Below are 24588 nucleotides of genomic sequence, written 5' to 3' on the forward strand. Positions count from 1 at the left end.
CCATTTTAGTCCCACCTTTGTCTCGGGGGTCATGATTTGAACAAACTTGAATCTACACTACCTGAGGATGATTCTATATGAGTTTCATCTTTCCTGGCCCAGTGGTTCTTGAGAAGAAGATTTTTAAAAGATTTTTCCAATATTTTCCTATGTAAAATTTTGGTCGGCCATTTTGGTCCCACCCTAGCCCCGGGGGTCATCATTTGAACAAACTTAAATCTACACTACCTGAGGATGATTCCACATGAGTTTCATCTTTCCTGGCCAAGTGATTCTTGAGAAGAAGATTATTAACGATTTATCCTATATATTCCCTTGTAAAAATTTGGGTCGGCCATTTTGGCCCCATCCTTGCCCTGGGGGTCATCATTTGAACAAACTTGAATCTACACTACCTGAGGATGATTCCACATGAGTTTCATCTTTCCTGGCCAAGCGGTTGTGGAGAAGAAGATTTTTAAAAAATGCCATTAATTTTTAACAAATTCATTATTATCTCCCGTTGGAAAAGGGCATGGCCCTTCATTTGAACAAACTTGAATCCCCGTTACCCAAGGATACTTTGTGCCAAGTTTGGTTGAAATTGGCCCAGTGGTTCTTGAGAAGAAGATGAAAATGTGAAAAGTTTACAACAACAACGACGACGACAACGACTACAACGACAGACAACGGACGGATTGTGATCAGAAAAGCTCACTTGAGCTTTGGCTCAGGTGAGCTAAAAAGCTGTGAAAAAAAAATTTGTACATAAAAAGATAAAAAACATTAAAAAGCTCCAGAGGAATTACGAAAAGAGACGGAAATTATTTTTAAAAATGCGGATAAAGGAGGAGCAATATTTTGTATGGACAAAACATTCTATAAATCCATAGTCCTTCAACAACTAAGTGCTGATGATGATTTCTACATGAAAATGCCTGAAAATCCTGATAAAACAATCATATGACATCTAGAACAATTATGCAAAAAACATCAATAATTATCAAAAAAAGATGAGCTTGACTATTTAACAAACTTTGAAATGAAAACAAACTACTTTTATGCACTACCTAAAATACATAAATGCAATAATATCAAGACAGCTATAGAGTAACAGAACGATACATACATTGTTACTACACAACCAACAGATCTGAAACTGCGAAGCTTTTGTGTCTGGCCCTTTGTGTTCACACATAGACTGAATAATTCTATAGATATTCTCCTGAAAGATCTGTGTGAAAATGTCCCGAGCTACATACAAGATAGCAAGGGTTTTTTTAACAAAATTCCCGAAAAAGTGGAGCGTTGATGCACAGGTCATATCTGCACGACAGGGACTGGACAGGGAGATCAGAGAATATCAGGGAACGACAGGGAGTATACAGGGTAGGCAGAGACATCGACAGGGGACGACAGAGACTGGACAGGGAATGCAGGGACAACGACATTGGATCAAAGGAGAATGTCAGGGAGAGAAAGGAAAATGCCAGGAACTGACAGGGGGACAACAGGGGATTTATTTAGAATCTAATGGGATATTTAATTCAGTAGTGCTAACAAGTGAGGAGATAGCAATTTTTGAACGTGGGTTAAAATTTACGCCGACCCCTAAAAAAGATGACGTTGACCTTAAAAATGACATGGAGGAATTTTGCCGAAAACTGCGTTTGAGAGAATTTTTTTTTTCAAAATGAAACGGAAAACGACGAATCTTTAGTTAGAAAAAAAGGTTTTAAACCGCTACCAAATAGAAATAAACAACTTGAAGATTACATAATGCGTCTGAAAAAATTCAGCGGATACTCATTTAGTGGAAAACAATGTGAAATCAAACATTTCAAGAAAGAAACAAAATGCTTTAAAAGATTTTAGTGAAGATTCGTCCATCATTATTAAAGAAGCGGACAAAGGAGGTGCAATAGTTATAATAGATAGAGACCATTAATATTACAAGGAAATGGAAATAAGTCAACTTCAAGATGATCAATTTTTTAAAAAAACTTGACCAAAATGGAGACCGCCAAACAATGCGTAGAATTGAACGGTTTACGAAAAAAATTGCTGTTGAGTTTACTAAAAATGAAATAGATTATCTAACAAATTTTGAAGTTAAAACCAGCAATTTCTACGGTCTACCAAAAATTCACAAATCGAAGGAAATCCAGGAAAATATTAAAAAAATTGAAAATACATATATAAAAATTCCAAAATCCTCGATTTTAAAACTCCAATCCATAATTTCAGGACCATCCTAATTTACACAAAGATTGATCAATCTACTTGATTTGATTCACAAACCATTGTGCAAAAAAGGACAGTTTCATCCGTGATGATTTAGATTTCCTTAATTACATTCCAGAGGAAGTACAACATAACACGCTTCTTGTAAGTTTAGATGTTAATAGTCTTTACACCAACATCCCACGTTACTTGGGACTTGAAGCTGTGAAATTTTGGATGGAGAAATATCTGACAGAAACAAATGAAAGATTCTCTAAAGAATTTATTCTTGAAGCCCTTCAAGTAGTTTTAGAAAATAACTATTTTCATTTTGATGAGCAATTTATCCTTCAAATCAAGGGCACAACTATGGGTTCCAAAGTGGTTCCAACTTATGCCACCCTAGTTTTGGGTTACTTGGAAGAAAAACTATATGATAAACTATATGATAAACTTCCGGAAATTTGTGACGAAACTTTTGTACAATACATTCGCCAAAACTGAAAAAGGTACCTTGATGATATTTTTATTTTTTTGAATAAAACTAAAGACGATTTAAAAAAAATTACATACGGTAACTAATCAATTACAGGAATCAATTCAGTTCACTATGGAGATATGGAGATGAGTGACAGACAAAATTATTACATGTACTGCATAGAAACAGATATAGAAACACCAATATTTGGATTTCTATTCATGTCCCCCATCACATGCTAAGCGTAATATTCCATACAACATGGCAAGACGCATATGCACAATAGTAACCGATACAACTTTACGCTTAAAAAGGTTAGATGAATTTAAATCATATCCCCAAAAACATTATCCGGAGAATCTTTTATCATTCCTACTACTATACTAAGAAACACTCTCCGCAAAGATGATAGTGAAAAAGCGACATCTCTTTTATTGTGACGCACAATCCACGCAACCACAATATTTTAACGAGGTCCGATCTAGTTGAAAATTACGAAAACGGAATGTTAAAAAAATTAATTCTTGGAAATATACTTGTATGTTTTATGCTTAGAAAAATTAGAATATAATATTTTGTTACGTGAAACAATATGTCAAAATTGTGTCTTTTAGTATTATGATTTTATTTTATTATTATGTTACTTTTATATTAAGCGAAGTTTAAAATGATATGTAAGAAAACTATCTTACCGTGATTGATGCTCCGAAACAATGATTAAAACAGATTTCTCTGAGAATCGCTGTGCTTTAAATACCTTGCAGTACGGTAATTTGATAATGGAAGTGGATTTATACTGAAGGCGCTTATGCTACAGTTTAAGTCATGCAATGTGGGTTCGTAACTTGTATGAAATACGCCGTGCTGTTAACAAGTTGGTGTCTTAAAGTATTCAGTATAGAATGCCATCACTGCCTTATTGCTTGCAACTAGGCATTTATGTCAATTTATCAGTACATGATTTGAACATAACTTTACTTTTTATGAGAGGATGAAAGAATATATGAGCATCATGTCAATACTGCATAACATGAAGTAAATACATCCTTTCATCATGTCAGCACTTCATTACTTGAAGTAAAAAGTTCATTATGTGAAGAAAAACTGTCTTTACATTGTGTTTTAAGGTAATTCCACCCTCACAATTCTAATGGTTCAGAGTACAAAAACTACATTTATTTTCATTTAATATTCTTTAAATTTTCCAATTATTACAGAATATATGTTGGTCACCATATCATTAAGGATAAGAGACAAAAATGAGCAAAGTGTATGTCAACAAAAAATCGCAAATTTTTTTGTAAACAGTATCATGAAAAATATGTAAAAACTGGTTAAATGTATAATTATGCTGCTGAATGTTCCTAAATATTTCCTACTTATAAAATGCTTTTGAATTGTGAATATCAAGAAAAATTTTATATAAGAAGTACAAAAATCAAATGCCTGAATGAAGAGACCTGAGAAGGAGTTATTGCATTTTTTAAAGATTAAATAATTAAAAAAAATTAAAGAAAATTTAGTTAATAATATTTATCAGTACACCTACTGAAGGCATTCTGATATTATTCTATCAGGTAGGAATTTTAACTAATACCAGTCTTTGTAAAAACCTGTGACATTATAGGAGGTGGAAATATCTTAATACTTTATTACGTGAAATTAATGTTTCTTTACATCATTTTATTTTTTAGTAGGTGGGGTCAAAATTGCATTACGTCATGTAAATTTTATCTTACACGTGTTCTATAATTAAACTATGTATTACGTGAAGTCAAAATTCTATTCTTTTTTGTTAAATTATATTTCTATTATATCAAAGCATTATTGCGTGATATGAATGTATTTTTATTTTACACCGAGAGCATCATGATGTGAGGTGAAAAAATCTTACCTTTATGTCAGTGTTTATTACCTGGTGTAAAAAAAAATATTACATAAAGTGAACATATCTTTATCTTAAATAAACACTTTATTACATTATGTAAAAACTCCCTTCCGTGATGTGGATATATAATTACGTTATGTCATCTCTTTCTTATGTGATTTAAAATATCTTTATATTCTGTTAACGCTTTATCATGTTCATTCCAAATGTTCATTACGTGATGATGTAAAAATACATTTACATATTGTATATCTAGTATTTAATAAAGGTTGATGTTTTAACAACTGGGAGGGGAGATACTGATTGATTAGGAAGAATTAAAGGCACATAGTATCAGTTTACCTCTTTTCCCCGACATAACTTTACTATTGAAAATGTAATTTTCATTAAAAGTCCAGCCCACCCTTACTTTTTGTTGAAGTATGGTCCACTAAGGGAAATGGTTTTTTTTCTGGCTGAGCCCCCCCCTCCCCCCCCCCCCGGTTCAAAAACGATGCTAAGTCACCGGAATAAGTCTTTTTTTCCAACCATTCCAGGGCAAGAATTGTATTACAAAAATCTAACAGTCCCTTATCTAAATCAATTGACCAGGCCTTAGTAAGAATGCATGAGCACATATCAGTGGAGGATATTAGAATCTTGAACAAGGAAAGGGGACGGTATGGTTTGAGACCAATGGATTACTGCCTGGAAGCTCTCAGACTTCAGGTGTTTTATAGGATTTTTTTATAACTTAAATCAGCTAAACGTAATGTGAAACTAATGTATGTCTTACAAAGAAAATCCAAGTTATCAATTTATGTATATTTTGGTCACTTAATATAGAAGGGCGGGATTTCTCTAACCTCCCCCCTCAGCAACCAATGCAAGTGTGTTATACATTGTGCTTAAACTTAAACAAAAAAGAAAAATTAAAGATGATAAAAAGCTAAGGACAATGTTTGAGTAAGATCAGAAGTTTCAGACATTTATTAACACACAATTCAAAATCAAAAAAAAAAAAAAAAAAAAAAAAAAAAGGCTGCATGACTCATTGTCTTTGCTTTCCGATAATTATTAGATTAACGCCATTGAATTTCGACGTGACTTTAATTCACAGACTATTAAGGCTTTGCACGTTTCAAGATTGTCAATGTTTTCATTTAAAGATGCTACTCTCAAATCGCTGAGAATTTCTTCGACGACAGTTTTCTCTCCCGCCATTTTAGTGCTTGCGGAATGCGGAAAATACGTTATGCTCATATTAAGGCCGAGGATACCCGTGTTCGCATAACGTAATAGTAATACTAGTCGATATAATGTAGAAGTGTGCGCACAGTATGACATAAGCTTTTCACAACAGTAAAAAAAAATTAAGATGGTATTTTAGCATGTGAAGATAATTTTATGTCATAAGCAAAAAGGATTGGCATGACATATAAGATATATAATTATATCACGTTCTAAAATATTGACGTAGCTATGTATTATTATGCCATCACATAAATGCACTACTAACTTCAATAAAAAGAGCATCTGTATTATTTTATGTATGAATACATCTTCCGAATGTTATACAATGTTGATATTATATTTATAATATATTTACATCATGAAAATTGGTGTTGAAATAATGGTACATAATGTAATTAAAAACTTTAATATGATTACCTAAACTATATATAATTATATAATTGCTTTTTGGATTCATGAAATAGATATTTGACGAAATGTAAAGAGCATTTACTTTATGTATGAACTTTCGATATCATGTATTGAATAGTTACATAATGTAGCTATAGTTTTGTACGATCGGGCAGTGATGACATTCAATTATAGTAGACTTAACACCATGGATGAGATGACATTAATAAAAAAACCTTTTCACATAAAGTTGTGTCCTTTTGATTTGAGGTACGTAAGATTAGTCTTTATACATGTATGTTGCACATCTTTACATCATATAATGCTCAATCAATCTAACGTAATACTGAGTTAACAAATTATGATTATCTTTACATCATGTAAAAATATTTTGACTAACTCTCAATAATAATTGACGCAATTTAACAGAATACTGGCGCAATGCAATTTGTAATGAACCTAACGTAATGATGAGTAGAAATGATATAACTATATTTTTATACAATGTAAAGGGCTTTGAACTGAAATGTCATGATGAGATGACATTATTTATGTAATGTAAAGTTAATGTAATTGTAATTATGATGTGGAAGGTTGACACGATTCAATAGAAGTGTGAGTAAATGTCATAAAGAATTAAATTTAATGTTACGTAAGGTTGACACAATGTAATTGAGGTGTATTTGAATGTCTTGAAAAGTAAACATAACGAAATGCGAAGTTGACAAAAAATAATTGTAGAATGTGTAAATGTCATAAAGAGTTGACATAATGTAATGGAAAATTGACACGATGCAAGAGTAGTGTGGGTTAAAGTCATTAAGAGTTAACCTAATGTAAAGGAAAGTTGACGCAATGCAATAGTAGTGTGAGTAAATGTCATACAAAAGTTGATTTAATGTAATACAGGGTAGACACAATGCAATGGTAGTTTTAGTTTATGACATAAAGAGTTGACATAATGTAATGAAAAATTGACACAGTGCAATAGTATTGTGAGTAAATGTCAAAAAGAGTTGACTTTAGGTAATTGAAGGTTGACGCAACGCAATTGTTGTGTTCTGCTATAAGGCAGTGACGGCGTCAATTTAGTTAAATTAGTTTAATTAATTTAATTCAAAACTTATCAGAAAATAATAATTTAATGCATCTATGATCAAATTTGTTTTCTGTATCTTTAAAGATACGCCACGGTACATTTACTCATCAACGTAATTCACTCAACCTGCTTTATAAAACATTATGGCGAAAATCCGACTAAAAATCGGTACCGGCGTTTCAAAGATAAACATTGTTGAACGTCTACAGATGCACCTGTAAAAACGATCGATTATCCTTGACAATGTCACTTCCGGTTTAAATGCAATCAAGTTCAATGACGTCACAAGTGCTTCTCGCTTCCCTCTAGTGATAGGTGAATAATGACAGAAAGCGCTGTTTCAGATAATTCTCATAGTCCATTAGAGGAAGAATCGTTGGTACTTTCTTGTGGATCGTAAAGTTTTGGTGGGGATTCGTTGCTGTGTTTTGAGCCCTAGCAAGTGAACCATCAGACGTAGAAAACCCGACCACAAACGATGCTGGACCCGAGGAAGCATATAGTTTGCAAACTATCGATTGATATGTGAGTAAAACGATATTCACAAGAATCATTTTACATCATTACTAAAAAAATATATTAAATAAAAACATAATTCTACCTATTTATACTCCATCCTAAAACTTTTACACGGTCTAAACAGCTGATAACATGAATAACGTTAGTCCCTACTGATTTAAATTTTGCGTTCATTTTTTTTTATTTGTTGTGGGAGCCCACTCTTTTTCTACATATCCTAATGCATGACTATGTTTTAAATTTCAAAGCATTTCGTCAAAAATCAAAGGAGATATAGCCATTTAGAGTTTCAGCCAATCAGATTGCAGCACACGTTCATGCGCGTGATTTCTTGATTGTTTTAGATATCATATTGCAGGATATCCTAATGCATGACTATGTTTTAAATTTCAAAGCATTTCATAAAAAAATAAAGCACATATAGCCAGTAAAATATTCAGCCAATCAGATTGCAGCGCACGTGCATGCACGTGATTTCATGAAAATTTTTCCATATCATGTTGTAGGATATCCTAATTCTTGACAATGTTAAAAATTTCAAAGCATTTCGTTGGAAAACAAAAGAGATATTGAGATTTTTGTTTCAGCCAATCAGAGCAAAGCGCACGTGCATGCGCGTGAGTTCGTGCTAATTTGACAGTGTCATATTATTAACACTATTTATATATCCTTATGTAATGAGTTTCAAAGCATTTCATCAAAAAATGTAAAAGTTATAGCTATATTAAGTATATCAGTCAATTCACTAATTTCACGCGCACGCACGTGCAGGCGTATGCGCGCAAAATGACCTTCGTTCCGCACACCTACACTGCACACCTATTAACCCTAAAAAGGTTTTAGCTCAGTTGGGTGAACAGTTTCTGAGAACACTCGCGGACAAAAAAGTACCGGAGAACAAATAAGAAAAATAAACTAGATACGATCTCGTTGCGAGCAACGAGTGGGTCTTCCGTTCGATTCTTGAAGAGATGAGATCAGATTTTGATTGAGATTTTCATTCTAAAGTAATGATTTTCCATAATCTGTAAAAAGACATTGAACAATGAAGACTTCTAAAATCGACTTTTGGCCCCTCACGACCCCTAATAATATGGATCAGCCCTTTTTTCTTTATAACATTTTAAAGCTCTCAGGATTATGAACACTTTTTGTTCAACAACTATTCAGAGATTCTTTCTCGTTTTCGAATTATTCGGAAAAGAAATATTAAGGGACCAGCCCTTCAACTCCCTAATGGGGACGTTTAGCGAAAAATGAAAGATTGCAGATTGTTCAGAACATGATTTTGAATATCTTTTGTTCAATATTACTTATCAAAAAAAAACTTTTAGCCCCTTTTGGCCCCTAATTTGAGTGCCCAGCCCCTTTTTCTTGATTTCATCTTGAAGCTCTTAGGATTTTAAACACTTTTTGTTCAATAACTATTCAGAGATTCTTTTTCGTTTTCGAGTTATTTGTAAAAGAAATATTTAGGGGCCAACCCTTCAACTCCCTAATGGGGACTTTGAGCGAAAAATGAAAGGTTGCATATTGTTCAGAACATGATTTTGAACATCTTTTGTTCAATATTACTTGTCAAAATATTTCTCACTTTCGAGATATAAAGCGTCAAAGTTTAGCATTTGGGCCCCTTGTGGCCCCTAATTATGTTATATATGACATTAAAATCATAATATATTAGTGTAGATTGTTAAGATAAACATTTTTGCTTCAGTAATGTTTAGCAAAATATTGACTGTTAAAGAGTTATCGAAAAAGACTTTAAGCCCCTTTTGGCCCCTAATTTGAGTGCCCAGCCCCTTTTTCTTGATTTCATCTTAAAGCTCTTAGGATTTTAATCACTTTTTGTTCAATAACTATTCAGAGATTCTCTTTCGTTTTCGAGTTATTTGTAAAAGAAATATTTAGGGGCCAACCCTTCAACTCCCTAATGGGGACTTTAGCGAAAAATGAAAGGTTGCATATTGTTCAGAACATGATTTTGAACATCTTTTGTTCAATATTACTTGTCAAAATATTTCTCACTTTCGAGATATAAAGCGTCAAATATTTAGCATTCTGGCCCCTTGTGGCCCCTAATCATGCATTATACGACATTAAAATCATAATACACAATTGTAGATTCTTTAGATAAACATTTTTGCTTCAGTAATGTATAACAAAATATTGACTGTTAAAGAGTTATCGAAAAAAGACTTTAAGCCCTTTTTGGCCCTTAATGTGATGAGTCAGCACTTTATTCTTGATATCATTTTAAAGATCATGTTATTCTGCACGAATTTTGTTCAGTATGTTTTAGCAAAATAATTATACTTTAAAAGATATGATGCAAAATGTCTTAAAAAATCAGTCATGATTCGTGTCCTAAATTTTGACCCCTACCGAGCTTCCATACTAAGCCCTTCCGGAAAATATCCTGACCCAGGTGCACCATGGCAACATGTCCTCTATTATCACTGAAAATTTCAGCGCTCTAGCTTAAGCCGTTATTGAGTTCTATCACAGACACGGAGGTCGTTTGAATTTTGAGAAAAGGGCGATAACTCTAGACCGGAAGTGATTTTCAAAAAATCCTTCAGCCGGAAATAACTTCAGATAATTCTACACCAACCCTGAAAATTTGAAACAAATCGATTCAAAGATCTCTGAGAAATCGTCGGCACAAAATTTGTGCAGAAAAAAAGAATAATAATAATAATAAGAAAAGTTGCGAGCAAAGTGGGTCTTCCGAATTCTTGATGAGATGAGATAAGATTTTGATTGAGATTTTTATTCTAAAATAATGATTTTCAATATTCTGTAAAAAGATTGGTTTAAGATTTTTTCGGCTTTTGGCCCCTCACGGCCCCTAATTTTAGGAATCAGCCCTTTTTCTTGATTTCATCTTAAAGCTCCTAGTATTTTGAACATTTTTTGTTCAACAACTATTCAGAGATTCTATTTCGTTTTCGAATTTGAAAAAGAAATATTTAGGGGCCAACCCTACAACTCCAAAATAATGGGGACGTTTAGCAAAAAATGAAAGGTTGCATATTGTTCAGAACATTATTTTGAACATCTTTTGTTCAATATTGCTTATCAAAATATTTCTTCCTTTCATGATATAAAGCATCAAAGATTTAGCATTCTGGCCCCTTGAGGCCCCTAATTATGTACCATACGACATAAAAAACAATAATATATAACTGTAGATGGTTGAGATAAACATCTTTGCTTCAGTAATGTATTACAAAATATTAACTAATAAAGAGTTATCGATTGAAGATTTTGGCCCCTCTTGGATTGAGTGCCCAGCCCCTTTTTCGGGATCTCATCTTAAAGATCTTTTGATTTTGAACATTTTTTGTTCAACAATTGTTCAGAAATTCTTTTTCGTTTTGAAGATATAAGAAATAGAAATATTTAGGGGCCAACCCTTCAACTCCTTAATGGGGACGTTTAGCAAAAAATGAAAGGTTGCATATTGTTCAGAACATTATTTTGAACATCTTTTGTTCAATATTGCTTATCAAAATATTTCTCCCTTTCATGATATAAAGCATCAAAGATTTAGCATTCTGGCCCCTTGTGGCCCCTAATTATGTAACATACGACATAAAAACCATAATATATAACTGTAGATGGTTGAGATAAACATCTTTGCTTCAGTAATGTATTACAAAATATTATTTAATAAAGAGTTATCGATTGAAGACTTTTGGCCCCTCTTGGCCCCTAATTCGAGTGCCCAGCCCCTTTTTCGGGATTTCATCTTAAAGATCTTAAGATTTTGAACATTTTTTGTTCAACAACTATTCAGAAATTCTTTTTCGTTTTTGAGTTATTAGCAAAAGAAATATTTAGGGGCCAACCCTTCAACTCCTTAATGGGGACGTTTAGCAAAAAATGAAAGGTTGCATATTGTTCAGAACATTATTTTGAACATCTTTTGTTCAATATTGCTTATCAAAATATTTCTCCCTTTCATGATATAAAGCATCAAAGATTTAGCATTCTGGCCCCTTGTGGCCCCTAATTATGTAACATACGTCATAAAAATCATAATATATAGTTGTAGATGGTTGAGATAAACATCTTTGCTTCAGTAATGTATTACAAAATATTAACTGATAAAGAGTTATCGATTAAAGACTTTTGGCCCTTTTGGCCCCTAATTCGAGTGCCCAGCCCCTAATTTGAGATCTCATCTTAAAGATCTTAGGATTTTGAACACTTTTTGTTCAATAACTATTCAGAAATTCTCTTTTGTTTTTGAGTTATTAGCAAAAGAAATATTTAGGGGCCAACCCTTCAACTCCTTAATGGGGACGTTTAGCAAAAAATGAAAGGTTGCATATTGTTCAGAACATTATTTTGAACATCTTTTGTTCAATATTGCTTATCAAAATATTTCTCCCTTTCGAGATATAAAGCATCAAAGATTTAGCATTCTGGCCCCTTGTGGCCCCTAATTATGTACCATACGACATAAAAACAATAATATATAGTTGTAGATGGTTGAGATAAACATCTTTGCTTCAGTAATGTATTACAAAATATTAACTGATAAAGAGTTATCGATTGAAGACTTTTGGCCCCTCTTGGCCCCTAATTCGAGTGCCCAGCCCCTTTTTCTTGATCTCATCTTAAAGATCTTGTGATTTTGAACATTTTTTGTTCAATAACTATTCAGAAATTCTTTTTTGTTTTTGAGCTATTAGCAAAAGAAATATTTAGGGGCCAACCCTTCAACTCCTTAATGGGGACGTTTAGCAAAAAATAAAAGGTTGCATATTGTTTAGAACATTATTTTAAACATCTTTTGTTCAATATTGCTTATCAAAATATTTCTCCCTTTTGAGATATAAAGCATCAAAGATTTAGCATTCTGGCCCCTTGTGGCCCCTAATTATGTACCGTATGACATTAATATTATAATATATGGTTGTAGATTGTTAAGCTTAACATTTTTTGTTCAGTAATATATACCAAAATATTGATTGTTAAAGAGTTATCGATTAAAGACTTTTGGCCCCTTTTTGCCCTTAATGTGATAAGTCAGCGCTTTTTTCTTGGTATAATATGAAAGCTCTCGATGTTCTGCACAAATGATGTTCAGTATGTTTTAACAAAATAATTATACTTTAAAAGATATAAAGCAAAATGTCTTAAAAAATCAGTCATGATTCGTGTCCTAAATTTTGACCCCTACCGAGCTTCCATACTAGAAACTTCCGGAAAATATCCTGACCCAGGTGCAACATGGCAACATGTCCTCTATTATCACTGAAAATTTCAACGCTCTAGCTTAAGCCGTTATTGAGTTCTGTCACAGACAAGGAGGTCATCTGAATTTTAAGAAAAGGGCGATAACTCTAGACCGGAAGTGATTTTCAAAAAATCCTTCAGCCGGAATTAACTTCAGATAATTGTGCACCATCCCTGAAAATTTGAAACAAATCGATCGAAAAATCTCTGAGGAATCGTCGGCACAAAATTTGTGCAGAAAAAAAGAATAATAATACTAGATGAGATCTCGTTGCGAGCAACGAGTGGGTCTTCCGTCCAATTCTTGATGAGATGAGATAAGATTTTGATTGCAATTTTTATTCTAAAATAATGATTTACCACAATCTGTAAAAAGACATTGAACATTTGAGACTTTTAAAAATCGGTATTTTGCCCCTAACGGCCCCTAATTTTAGGAATCCGCCCTCTTTATTCATATCATCTTAAAAATCTTAAGATTTTGAACATTTTTTGTTCAACAACTGTTCAGAAATTCTTTTTCGTTTTTGAGCTATTAGCAAAAGATATAATTAGGGGCCAACCTTTCAACTCCTTAACGGGGACGTTAAGCAAAAAAAGAAAGGTTGCATATTGTTAAAAACATTATTTTGAACAACTTTTGTTCAATATTTCTTATCAAAAGATTTCTCCCTTTCGAGATATAAAGCATCAAAGATTTAGCATTCTGGCCCCTTGTGGCCCTTAATCATGTACCATACGACATAAAAACTACAATATATAGTTGTAGATGGTTGAGATAAAGATCTTTGCTTCAGTAATGTATTACAAAATATAAGCTGATAAAGAGTTATCGATTGAAGACTTTTGGCCCCTCTTGGCCCCTAATTCGAGTGCCCAGCCCCTTTTTCGGGATCTCATCTTAAAGATCTTAAGATTTTGAACATTTTTTGTTCAACAACTGTTCAGAAATTCTTATTTGTTTTTGAGCTATAAGCAAAAGATATAATTAGGGGCCAACCCTTCAACTCCTTAATGGGGCCGTTAAGCAAAAAATGAAAGATTGCATATTGTTCAGAACATTATTTTGAACATCTTTTGTTCAATATTGCTTATCAAAATATTTCTCCATTTCGAGATATAAAGCATTAAAGATTTAGCATTCTGGCCCCTTGTGGCCCCTAATTATGAACTATACGACATAAAAATCATAATATTTAGATGTAGATGGTTGAGATGAACATCTTTGCTTCAGTAATGTATAACAAAATATTAACTGATAAAGAGTTATCGATTGAAGATTTTTGGCCCCTCTTGGCCCCTAATTTGAGTGCCCAGCCCCTTTTTCAGGATCTCATCTTAAAGCTCTTAAGATTTTGAACATTTTGTGTTCAACAACTGTTTAGAAATTCCTTTTCGTTTTTGAGCTATTAGCAAAAGAAATATTTAGGGGCCAACCCTTCAACTCTTTAATGGGGCCCTTTAGCAAAAAATGAAAGGTAGCATATTGTTCAGAACATTATTTTGAACATCTTTTGTTCAATATTGCTTATCAAAATATTTCTCCATTTCGAGATATAAAGCATCAAAGATTTAGCATTCTGGCCCCTTGTGGCCCCTAAATATGTACCATACGACATAAAATCATAATATTTAGATGTGGATGGTTGAGATAAACATTTTTGCTTCAGTAATGTATTACAAAATATTAACTGATAAAGACTTATCGATTGAAGACTTGTGGCCCCTCTTGGCCCCTAATTTGAGTGCCCAGCCCCTTTTTCAGGATCTCATCTTAAAGCTCTTAAGATTTTGAACATTTTGTGTTCAACAACTGTTTAGAAATTCCTTTTCGTTTTTGAGCTATTAGCAAAAGAAATATTTAGGGGCCAACCCTTCAACTCCTTAATGGGGCTGTTTAGCAAAAAATGAAAGATTGCATATTGCTCAGAACATTATTTTGAACATCTTTTGTTCAATATTGCTTATCAAAATATTTCTCTATTTCGAGATATAAAGCATCAAAGATTTAGCATTCTGGCCCCTTGTGGCCCCTAATTATGTACCATATGACATAAAAATTATTATATAAAGTTGTAAATGGTTGAGATAAAGATCTTTGCTTCAGTAATGTATAACAAAATATTGACTTTAAAAGAGTTATGGAATAAAAACTGTTGGCCCCTTTCAGCCCTTAATTTGATGAGTCAGCACATTTTTCTTGATATCATATTAAAGATCTTGATATTTTGCACAAATGTTGTTCAGTATGTTTTAACAAAATATTCATATTTTAAATGATATGATTCAAAATGTCTCAAAAAACCACTCATAAAACGTGTCCTAAATTTTGACCCCTACCGAGCTTCCATACTAGGCACTTCCGGAAAATATCCTGACCCAGGTGCAATATGGGAACATGTCCTCTATCATCACTAAAAATTTCAGCTTTCTGGCTTGAGCCGTTTTTGAGTTCCATCACAGACAAGGAGGTCCTCCAAATTTTGATCAAAGGGCGATAACTCCCGACCGGAAGTGAATTTCCAAAAAATAATTTGCCGGAATTAACTTCAGATGATAACGCATCTACCGTGAAAATTTCAAGCAAATCGAACGAGCCATCTCCGAGAAATCTTCTGCACAAATTTTGTAAGAAGAAAAAAGAATAAAAATAATAATAACTAGAGCAAAGCTCGTTGCAAAGCAACGAGAAGGTCTTCCGTCATGTTTGACCGGAAGTAACTTTATTTTTTACAAAAATGAGAAATAACGCCCAAAATTGGTATAAATCCTCTAAATCTTTGTTAATGAACACAAAATTAGCAGTTTTTGCCACTTCCGGTTTGACCGGAAATGACGACGACGGACGGAAAATTAAGTTTTAGGATTCAATTGACATATGTTACCCAAAAGCTTGTAAAGAATGGCAAAAATACGCGTTTTCTGACTACTTCCGGTTTGGCCGGAAGTGACGTCGTCGGACGTATTTTGACGACGCCAGTAAATTAAGCTTGACATTTTGAACAGCTTTGCTTCTTTGATGTATTACAAATTCTCAATACTTTTTGAGATATAAAGGAAAAACTTATGGCCCCTCCAGTCCCTTAATTTTAGGGGTCAGCCCTTTTTTTGAGATATCATTTCAAAGATCTTGGAATTCTACACTTCTTTTGTTCTATATGTTTTAACAAAATATTTCAAAGTAAAAAGATATCATAGAAAAGGTTGTAAAAATTTTAAATTTCGCGAAAGGACAATTTTCGGGCCATAGCGAGCGCCGATGCGCGGCACTTCCAATCAAAATGAAATTCATTTTGCACATCTATAGACTTAGGACTATCATACCTGAAATTTTCACGTTTCTATCTTAAGCCAGTTTTTAGAACGTTCGCGGACAACCTGACCCTTCAAAAATCATAAAATCGACAATATTTTCGGACCGGAAGTGACGTCATCAAAACGGAAAAAAATGAATCAAGTTCAAGTAATGTTACATGAGTCCTGAAAGTTTCATTAAAATCCATCGAGCCGTTTTTGAGAAATCGCGTGCACAAAATCGGTAAGAAAAAAAAGAATAATAATAGGTAAGAAAAAAAGTGAAAAAGAAACCGAAGAATAACAAGAAGGTCTTCCGCTGAAGACGGAAGACCTTAACTAGATGAGATCTCGTTGTGAACAACGAGTGGGTCTTCCGTTCGATTCTTGATGAGATGAGATAAGACTTTGATTGAGATTTTTTTACAATGATAATTTTCTTAAGAAAAACGATTGGACTGCCGTGATGGTATTTTTTAAATATTGAATGTTAAACTGTCAATTTAGATTCTGGCCCCTCTTGGCCCTTTTTGTAAGGGACCAGTACCTTTTTCTTCAAATCATCTGAAAGATCTCATGCTTTTTAACACTTTTTGTTCAACAAGTGTTCAGAGATTGTTTTTCATTTTCGAGTTATTAGCAAAAGAAATATTTAGGGGCCAACCCTTCAACTCCCTAATGGGGACGTTTAGCGAAAAATGGAAGGTTGCATATTGTTCAGAAAATGATTTTGAACATCTTTTGTTCAATATTACTTCTCAAAATATTTCTCACTTTCGAGATATGAAGTGTAAAAGATTTAGCATTCTGGCCCCTTGTGGTCCCTAATTATGTACCATACGACATAAAAATCATAATATATAGTTGTAAATTGTTGAGATAAACATCTTTGCTTCAGTAATGTATTACAAAATATTAAGTGCTAAAGAGTTATCGATTGAAGACTTTTGGCCCCTCTTGACCCTAAATTTGACTGCCCAGCCCCTTTTTCTTGATTTCGACTTAAAGCTCTTAGAATTTTGAACACTTTTTGTTCAACAACTATTCAGAGATTCTTTTTCGTTTTCGAGTTATTCGCAAAAGAAATATTTAGGGGCCAACCCTTCAACTTCCTAATGGGGACGTTTAGCAAAACATGAAAGGTTGCATAATGTTTAGAACATGATTTTAAACATCTTTTGTTCAATATTGCTTCTCAAAATATTTCTCACTAACGAGATATAAAGCGTCAAAGATTTAGCATTCTGGCCCCTTGTGGCCCCTAATCATGTACCATACGACATGAAAATCATAATATATAGTTGTAGATGGCTGAGATAAACATATTTGCTTCAGTAATGTATAACAAAATATTAAAAGAGAAAGAGTTATCGATTGAAGACTCTTGGCCCCTCTTGGCCCCTAATTTGAGTGCCCAGCCCCTTTTTCTTGATTTCATCTTGAAGCTTTTAGGATTTTGAACACTTTTTGTTCAACAACTATTCAGAGATTCTCTTTCGTTTTCGAGTTAATCGCAAAAGAAATATTTAGGGGCCAACCCTTCAACTCCCTAATGGGGACGTTTAGCGAAAAATGAAAGGATGGATATTGTTCAGAACATGATTTTGAACATGTTTTGTTCAATGTTGCTTCTCAAAATATTTCTCATTCTCGAGATATAAAGCGTCAAAGATTTAGCATTCTGGCCCCTTGTGGCCCCTAATTATGTACCATACGACATGAAAATCATAATATATAGCTGTAGATGGCTGAGATAAACATCTTTGCTTCAGTAATGTATTACAAAATATTAACTGCTAAAGAGTTATCGATTGAAGACTTTTGGCCCCTCTTGGCCCCTAATTTGACTGCCCAGCCCCTTTTTCTTGATTTCATCTTGAAGCTTTTAGGATTTTGAACACTTTTTGTTCAACAACTATTCAGAGATTCTTTTTCGTTTTGGAGTATTTGCAAAAGAAATATTTAGGGGCCAACCATTCAACTCCCTAATGGGGACGTTTAGCTAAAAATGAAAGGTTGCATATTGTTTAGAACATGATTTTGAACATCTTTTGTTCAATATTACTTGTCAAAATATTTCTCACTTTCGAGATCTAAAGCATCAACGATTTAGAATTCTGGCCCCTTGTAGCCCCTAATTATGTAATATACGATATAAAAATCATAATATACAGTTGTAGATTGTTGAGATAAAAATTTTTGCTTCAGTAATGTATAGCAAAATTCTTGACTGTTAAAGAGTTAGAAAAAAAAAGACTTTTAGCCCCTATTGGCCCCTAATTTGAGTACCCAGCCCCTTTTTCTGGATTTCATTTAAAGCTCTTTTTCTGGATTTGAGCACTTTTTGTTCAAAACTATCAATAGAGATTCTTTTTCGTTTTCGAGTTATTCGCAAAAGAAATATTTGGCCAACCCAACAACTCCCTAATGGGGACGTTTAGCGAAAAATGCAAAAGGTTGGCCCCTTCAACTCCCTAACATGATTTTGAGCGAAAAATGAATCATATTGTTCAATTTTATCTTTTGTTCAATATTTATCAAACTCTCGAGATATAAAGCGTCAAAGATTTGGCATTAAGGCCCCTTGTGGCCCCTAATTATGTACCATACGTCATAAAAATTATGATATATAGTTGAAGATTGTTTAGATAAACATTTTTGCTTCAGTATTATATTACAAAATATTAACTGATAAAGAGTTATTCTTTAAACACTTTTGGCCCGTTTCTGCCCTTAATGTGATGAGTCAGCGGTTTTTTCTTGATATCATTTGAAAGATCTCGTTGTTCTGCACAAATGATGTTCAGTATGTTCTTACAAAATATTTATACTTTAAAAGATATGATGCAAAATGTCTCCAAAAATCACTCGTGATTCGTGTCCTAAATTTTGACCCCTACCGAGCTTCCATACTAGGTACTTCCGGAAACTATCCAAACTCCCAGTAACATGGGGAGATGTCCTCTATCATCACTGAAAATTTCAGCGCTCTACCTCAAGCCGTTTTCGAGAAAATGAACGGACAAGGAGGTCCTCTGAATTTTGATAAAAGGGCGATAACTCTAGACCGGAAGTGATTTTCACAAAATCCTTCAGCCGGTATAAACTTCAGATTATCCTGCAACATCCCCGAAAATTTGAAGCAAATCCATCCAACCATCTCTGAGAAATCTTCTGCACAAAATTTGTGCAGAAAAAAAGAATAATAACTAGATGAGATCTCGTTGCGAGCAACGAGTGGGTCTTCCGTCCAATTCTTGATGAGATGAGATAAGATTTTGATTGCGATTTTCATTCTAAAATAATGATTTACCACAATCTGTAAAAAGACATTGAACATTAAAGACTTTTAAAAATCGGCCTTTTGCCCCTAACGGCCACTTATTTTAGGAATCAGCACTCTTTATTCACATCATCTTAAAACTCTTAAGATTTTGAACATTTTGTGTTCAACAACTGTTTAGAAATTCCTTTTCGTTTTTGAGCTATTAGCAAAAGAAATATTTAGGGACCAACCCTTCAACTCCTTAATGGGGCCGTTAAGCAAAAAATGAAAGGTAGCATTTTGTTCAAAACATTATTTTGAACATCTTTTGTTCAATATTGCTTATCAAAATATTTCTCCATTTTGAGATATTAAGCATCAAAGATTTAGCATTCTGGCCCCTTGTGGCCCCTAATTATGAACCATACGACATAAAAATCATAATATTTAGATGTAGATGGTTGAGATGAACATCTTTGCTTCAGTAATGTATTACAAAATATAAACTGATAAAGAGTTATGGATCGAAGACTTTTGCCCCCTCTTGGCCCCTAATTTGAGTGCCTAGCCCCTTTTTCGTGATCTCATTTAAAGCTCTTAAGATTTTGAACATTTTGTGTTCAACAACTGTTTAGAAATTCCTTTTCGTTTTTGAGATATTAGCAAAAGAAATATTTAGGGGCCAACCCTTCAACTCCTTAATGGGGCCTTTTAGCAAAAAATGAAAGGTAGCTTATTGTTCAGAACATTATTTTGAACATCTTTTGTTCAATATTGCTTATCAAAATATTTCTCCATTTTGAGATATAAAGCATCAAAGATTTAGCATTCTGGCCCCTTGTGGCCCCTAATTATGAACCATACGACATAAAAATCATAATATTTAGATGTAGATGGTTGAGATGAACATCTTTGCTTCAGTAATGTATTACAAAATATTAACTGATAAAGAGTTATCGATTGAAGACTTTTGGCCCCTCTTGGCCCCTAATTTGAGTGCCCAGCCCCTTTTTCAGGATCTCATCTTAAAGCTCTTAAGATTTTGAATATTTTGTGTTCAACAACTGTTTAGAAATTCCTTTTCGTTTTTGAGCTATTAGCAAAAGAAATATTTAGGGGCCAACCCTTCAACTCCTTAATGGGGTCGTTAAGCAAAAAATGAAAGGTAGCATCTTGTTCAAAACATTATTTTGAACATCTTTTGTTCAATATTGCTTATCAAAATATTTCTCCATTTTGAGATATTAAGCATCAAAGATTTAGCATTCTGGCCCCTTGTGGCCCCTGATTATGAACCATACGACATAAAAATCATAATATTTAGATGTAGATGGTTGAGATGAACATCTTTGCTTCAGTAATGTATTACAAAATATAAACTGATAAAGAATTATGGATTGAAGACTTTTGGCCCCTCTTGGCCCCTAATTTGAGTGCCTAGCCCCTTTTTCGGGATCTCATTTTAAAGCTCTTAAGATTTTGAACATTTTGTGTTCAACAACTGTTTAGAAATTCCTTTTCGTTTTTGAGATATTAGCAAAAGAAATATTTAGGGGCCAACCCTTCAACTCCTTAATGGGGCCTTTTAGCAAAAAATGAAAAGTAGCTTATTGTTCAGAACATTATTTTGAACATCTTTTGTTCAATATTGCTTATCAAAATATTTCTCCATTTCGAGATATAAAGCATCAAAGATTTAGCATTCTGGCCCCTTGTGGCCCCTAATTATGAACCAAACGACATAAAAATCATAATATTAAGATGTAGATGGTTGAGATGAACATCTTTGCTTCAGTAATGTATTACAAAATATTAACTGATAAAGAGCTATCGATTGAAGACTTTTGGCCCCTTTTGGCCCCTAATTTGAGTGCTCAGCCCCTTTTTCAGGATCTCATCTTAAAGCTCTTAAGATTTTGAACATTTTGTGTTCAACAACTGTTTAGAAATTCCTTTTCGTTTTTGAGCTATTAGCAAAAGAAATATTTAGGGGCCAACCCTTCAACTCCTTAATGGGGCAGTTTAGCAAAAAATGAAAGGTTGCATATTGTTCAGAACATTATTTTGAACATCTTTTGTTCAATATTGCTTATCAAAATATTTCTCCATTTCGAGATATAAAGCATCAAAGATTTAGCATTCTGGCCCCTTGTGGCCCCTAATTATGAACCATACGACATAAAAATCATTATATAAAGTTGTAGATGGTTGAGATGAACATCTTTGCTTCAGTAATGTATAACAAAATATTGACTTTAAAAGAGTTATTGAATAAAAACTGTTGGCCCCTTTCAGCCCTTAATTTGATGAGTCAGCACATTTTTCTTGATATCATATTAAAGATCTTGATATTTTGCACAAATGTTGTTCAGTATGTTTTAACAATATATTTATATTTTAAAAGATATGATACAAAATGTCTCAAAAAACCACTCATAAAACGTGTCCTAAATTTTGACCCCTACCGAGCTTCCATACTAGGCACTTCCGGAAAATATCCTGACCCAGGTGCAAGATGGCAACATGTCCTCTACCATCCCTCAAAATTTCAGCTTTCTAGCTTGAGCCATTTTTGAGTTCCATCACAGACAAGGAGGTCCTCCAAATTTTGATCAAAGGGCGATAACTCCCGACCGGAAGTGAATTTCCAAAAAATAATTTGCCGGAATTAACTTCAGATGACAACGCATCGACTGTGAAAATTTGAAGCAAATCGAACGAGCCATCTCCGAGAAATCCTCTGCACAAATTTTGTAAGAAGAAAAAAGAATAAAAATAATAATAATAACTAGATGAGATCTCGTTGCGAGCAACGAGTGGGTCTTCCGTTCGATTCTTGATGAAATGAGATGAGATTTTGATTGAGATTTTCATTCTTAAGTAATGATCTTCCATATTCTGTAAAATGACATTGAACAAAAAAAGACTTCTAAAATCGACTTTTGGCCCCTCACGGCCCCTAACATTAGGGATCAGTCCTTTTATCTTCATAACATTTAAAAGCTCTCAGGATTTTGAACACTTTTTGTTCAACAACTATTCAGAGATTCTTTTTCGTTTTCGAGTTATTCGGAAAAGAAATATTTAGGGGCCAACCCTTCAACTCCCTAATGGGGACGTTTAGCGAAAAATGAAAGGTTGCATATTGTTCAGAACATCATTTTGAACATCTTTTGTTCAATATTACTTATCAAAATATTTCTCACTTTTGAGATGCAAAGCGTCAAAGATTTTGTCTTCTGGCCCCTTGTGGCCCCTAATTATGTAATATACGACTTTAAAATCATTATATACTGTTGTAGATTGTTGAGATAAACATTTTTACTTCAGTAATGTATTACAAATTATTGACTGCTAAAGAGTTATCGAAAAAAGACTTTTAGCCCCTCTTGGCCCCTAATTTGTGTGTCCAGCCCCTTTTTCTGGATTTCATCTTAAAGCTCTTAGGATTTTGAGCACTTTTTGTTCAACAACTATTCAGAGATTCTTTTTCGTTTTCGAGTTATTCGCAAAAGAAATATTTAGGGGCCAACCCTTCAACTCCCTAATGGGGACGTTTAGCGAAAAATGAAAGGTTGCATATTGTTCAGAACATCATTTTGAACATCTTTTGTTCAATATTACTTATCAAAATATTTCTCACTTTTGAGATACAAAGCGTCAAAGATTTTGCCTTCTGGCCCCTTGTGGCCCCTAATTATGTAATGTACGACTTTAAAATCATTATATACTGTTGTAGATTGTTGAGATAAACATTTTTACTTCAGTAATGTATTACAAATTATTGACTGTTAAAGAGTTATCGAAAAAAGACTTTTAGCCCCTCTTGGCCCCTAATTTGTGTGTCCAGCCCCTTTTTCTGGATTTCATCTTAAAGCTCTTAGGATTTTGAGCACTTTTTGTTCAACAACTATTCAGAGATCCTTTTTCGTTTTCGAGTTATTCGCAAAAGAAATATTTAGGGGCCAACCCTTCAACTCCCTAATGGGGACGTTTAGCGAAAAATGAAAGGTTGCATATTGTTCAGAACATCATTTTGAACATCTTTTGTTCAATATTACTTATCAAAATATTTCTCACTTTTGAGATACAAAGCGTCAAAGATTTTGCCTTCTGGCCCCTTGTGGCCCCTAATTATGTAATGTACGACTTTAAAATCATTATATACTGTTGTAGATTGTTGAGATAAACATTTTTACTTCAGTAATGTATTACAAATTATTGACTGTTAAAGAGTTATCGAAAAAAGACTTTTAGCCCCTCTTGGCCCCTAATTTGTGTGTCCAGCCCCTTTTTCTGGATTTCATCTTAAAGCTCTTAGGATTTTGAGCACTTTTTGTTCAACAACTATTCAGAGATTCTTTTTCGTTTTCGAGTTATACGCAAAAGAAATATTTAGGGGCCAACCCTTCAACTCCCTAATGGGGACGTTTAGCGAAAAATGAAAGGTTGCATATTGTTCAGAACATCATTTTGAACATCTTTTGTTCAATATTACTTATCAAAATATTTCTCACTTTTGAGATACAAAGCGTCAAAGATTTAGCCTTCTGGCCCCTTGTGGCCCCTAATTATGTAATATACGACACAAAAATCATAATATACAGTTGTAGATTGTTGAGATAAACATTTTTACTTCAGTAATGTATTACAAATTATTGACTGTTAAAGAGTTATCGAAAAAAGACTTTTAGCCCCTCTTGGCCCCTTATTTGTGTGTCCAGCCCCTTTTTCTGGATTTCATCTTAAAGCTCTTAGGATTTTGAGCACTTTTTGTTCAACAACTATTCAGAGATTCTTTTTCGTTTTCGAGTTATTCGCAAAAGAAATATTTAGGGGCCAACCCTTCAACTCCCTAATGGGGACGTTTAGCGAAAAATGAAAGGTTGCATATTGTTCAGAACATCATTTTGAACATCTTTTGTTCAATATTACTTATCAAAATATTTCTCACTCTTGAGATATAAAGC

General features: G+C 33.5%; 1 long non-coding RNA gene across 1 annotated transcript in view; it reads right to left on the reverse strand.

The window, feature by feature from the left end:
• LOC134255038 (uncharacterized) overlaps positions 1-3432 on the reverse strand; it is a 72531-nt gene extending 69099 nt beyond the window's left edge. Inside the window, exon 1 of the long non-coding RNA XR_009989433.1 lies at positions 3373-3432. This is a non-coding gene — a long non-coding RNA (uncharacterized LOC134255038). The remainder of the gene's footprint in view (positions 1-3372) is intronic.
• Positions 3433-24588: the final 21156 nt, after the last annotated feature.

The sequence above is a fragment of the Saccostrea cucullata genome, unplaced genomic scaffold (genome assembly GCF_032062105.1).
Source record: "Saccostrea cucullata isolate Sc308-1 unplaced genomic scaffold, CSIRO_AGI_Scuc_v1 ctg1700, whole genome shotgun sequence".
NCBI classification, from domain to species: domain Eukaryota; kingdom Metazoa; phylum Mollusca; class Bivalvia; order Ostreida; family Ostreidae; genus Saccostrea; species Saccostrea cuccullata.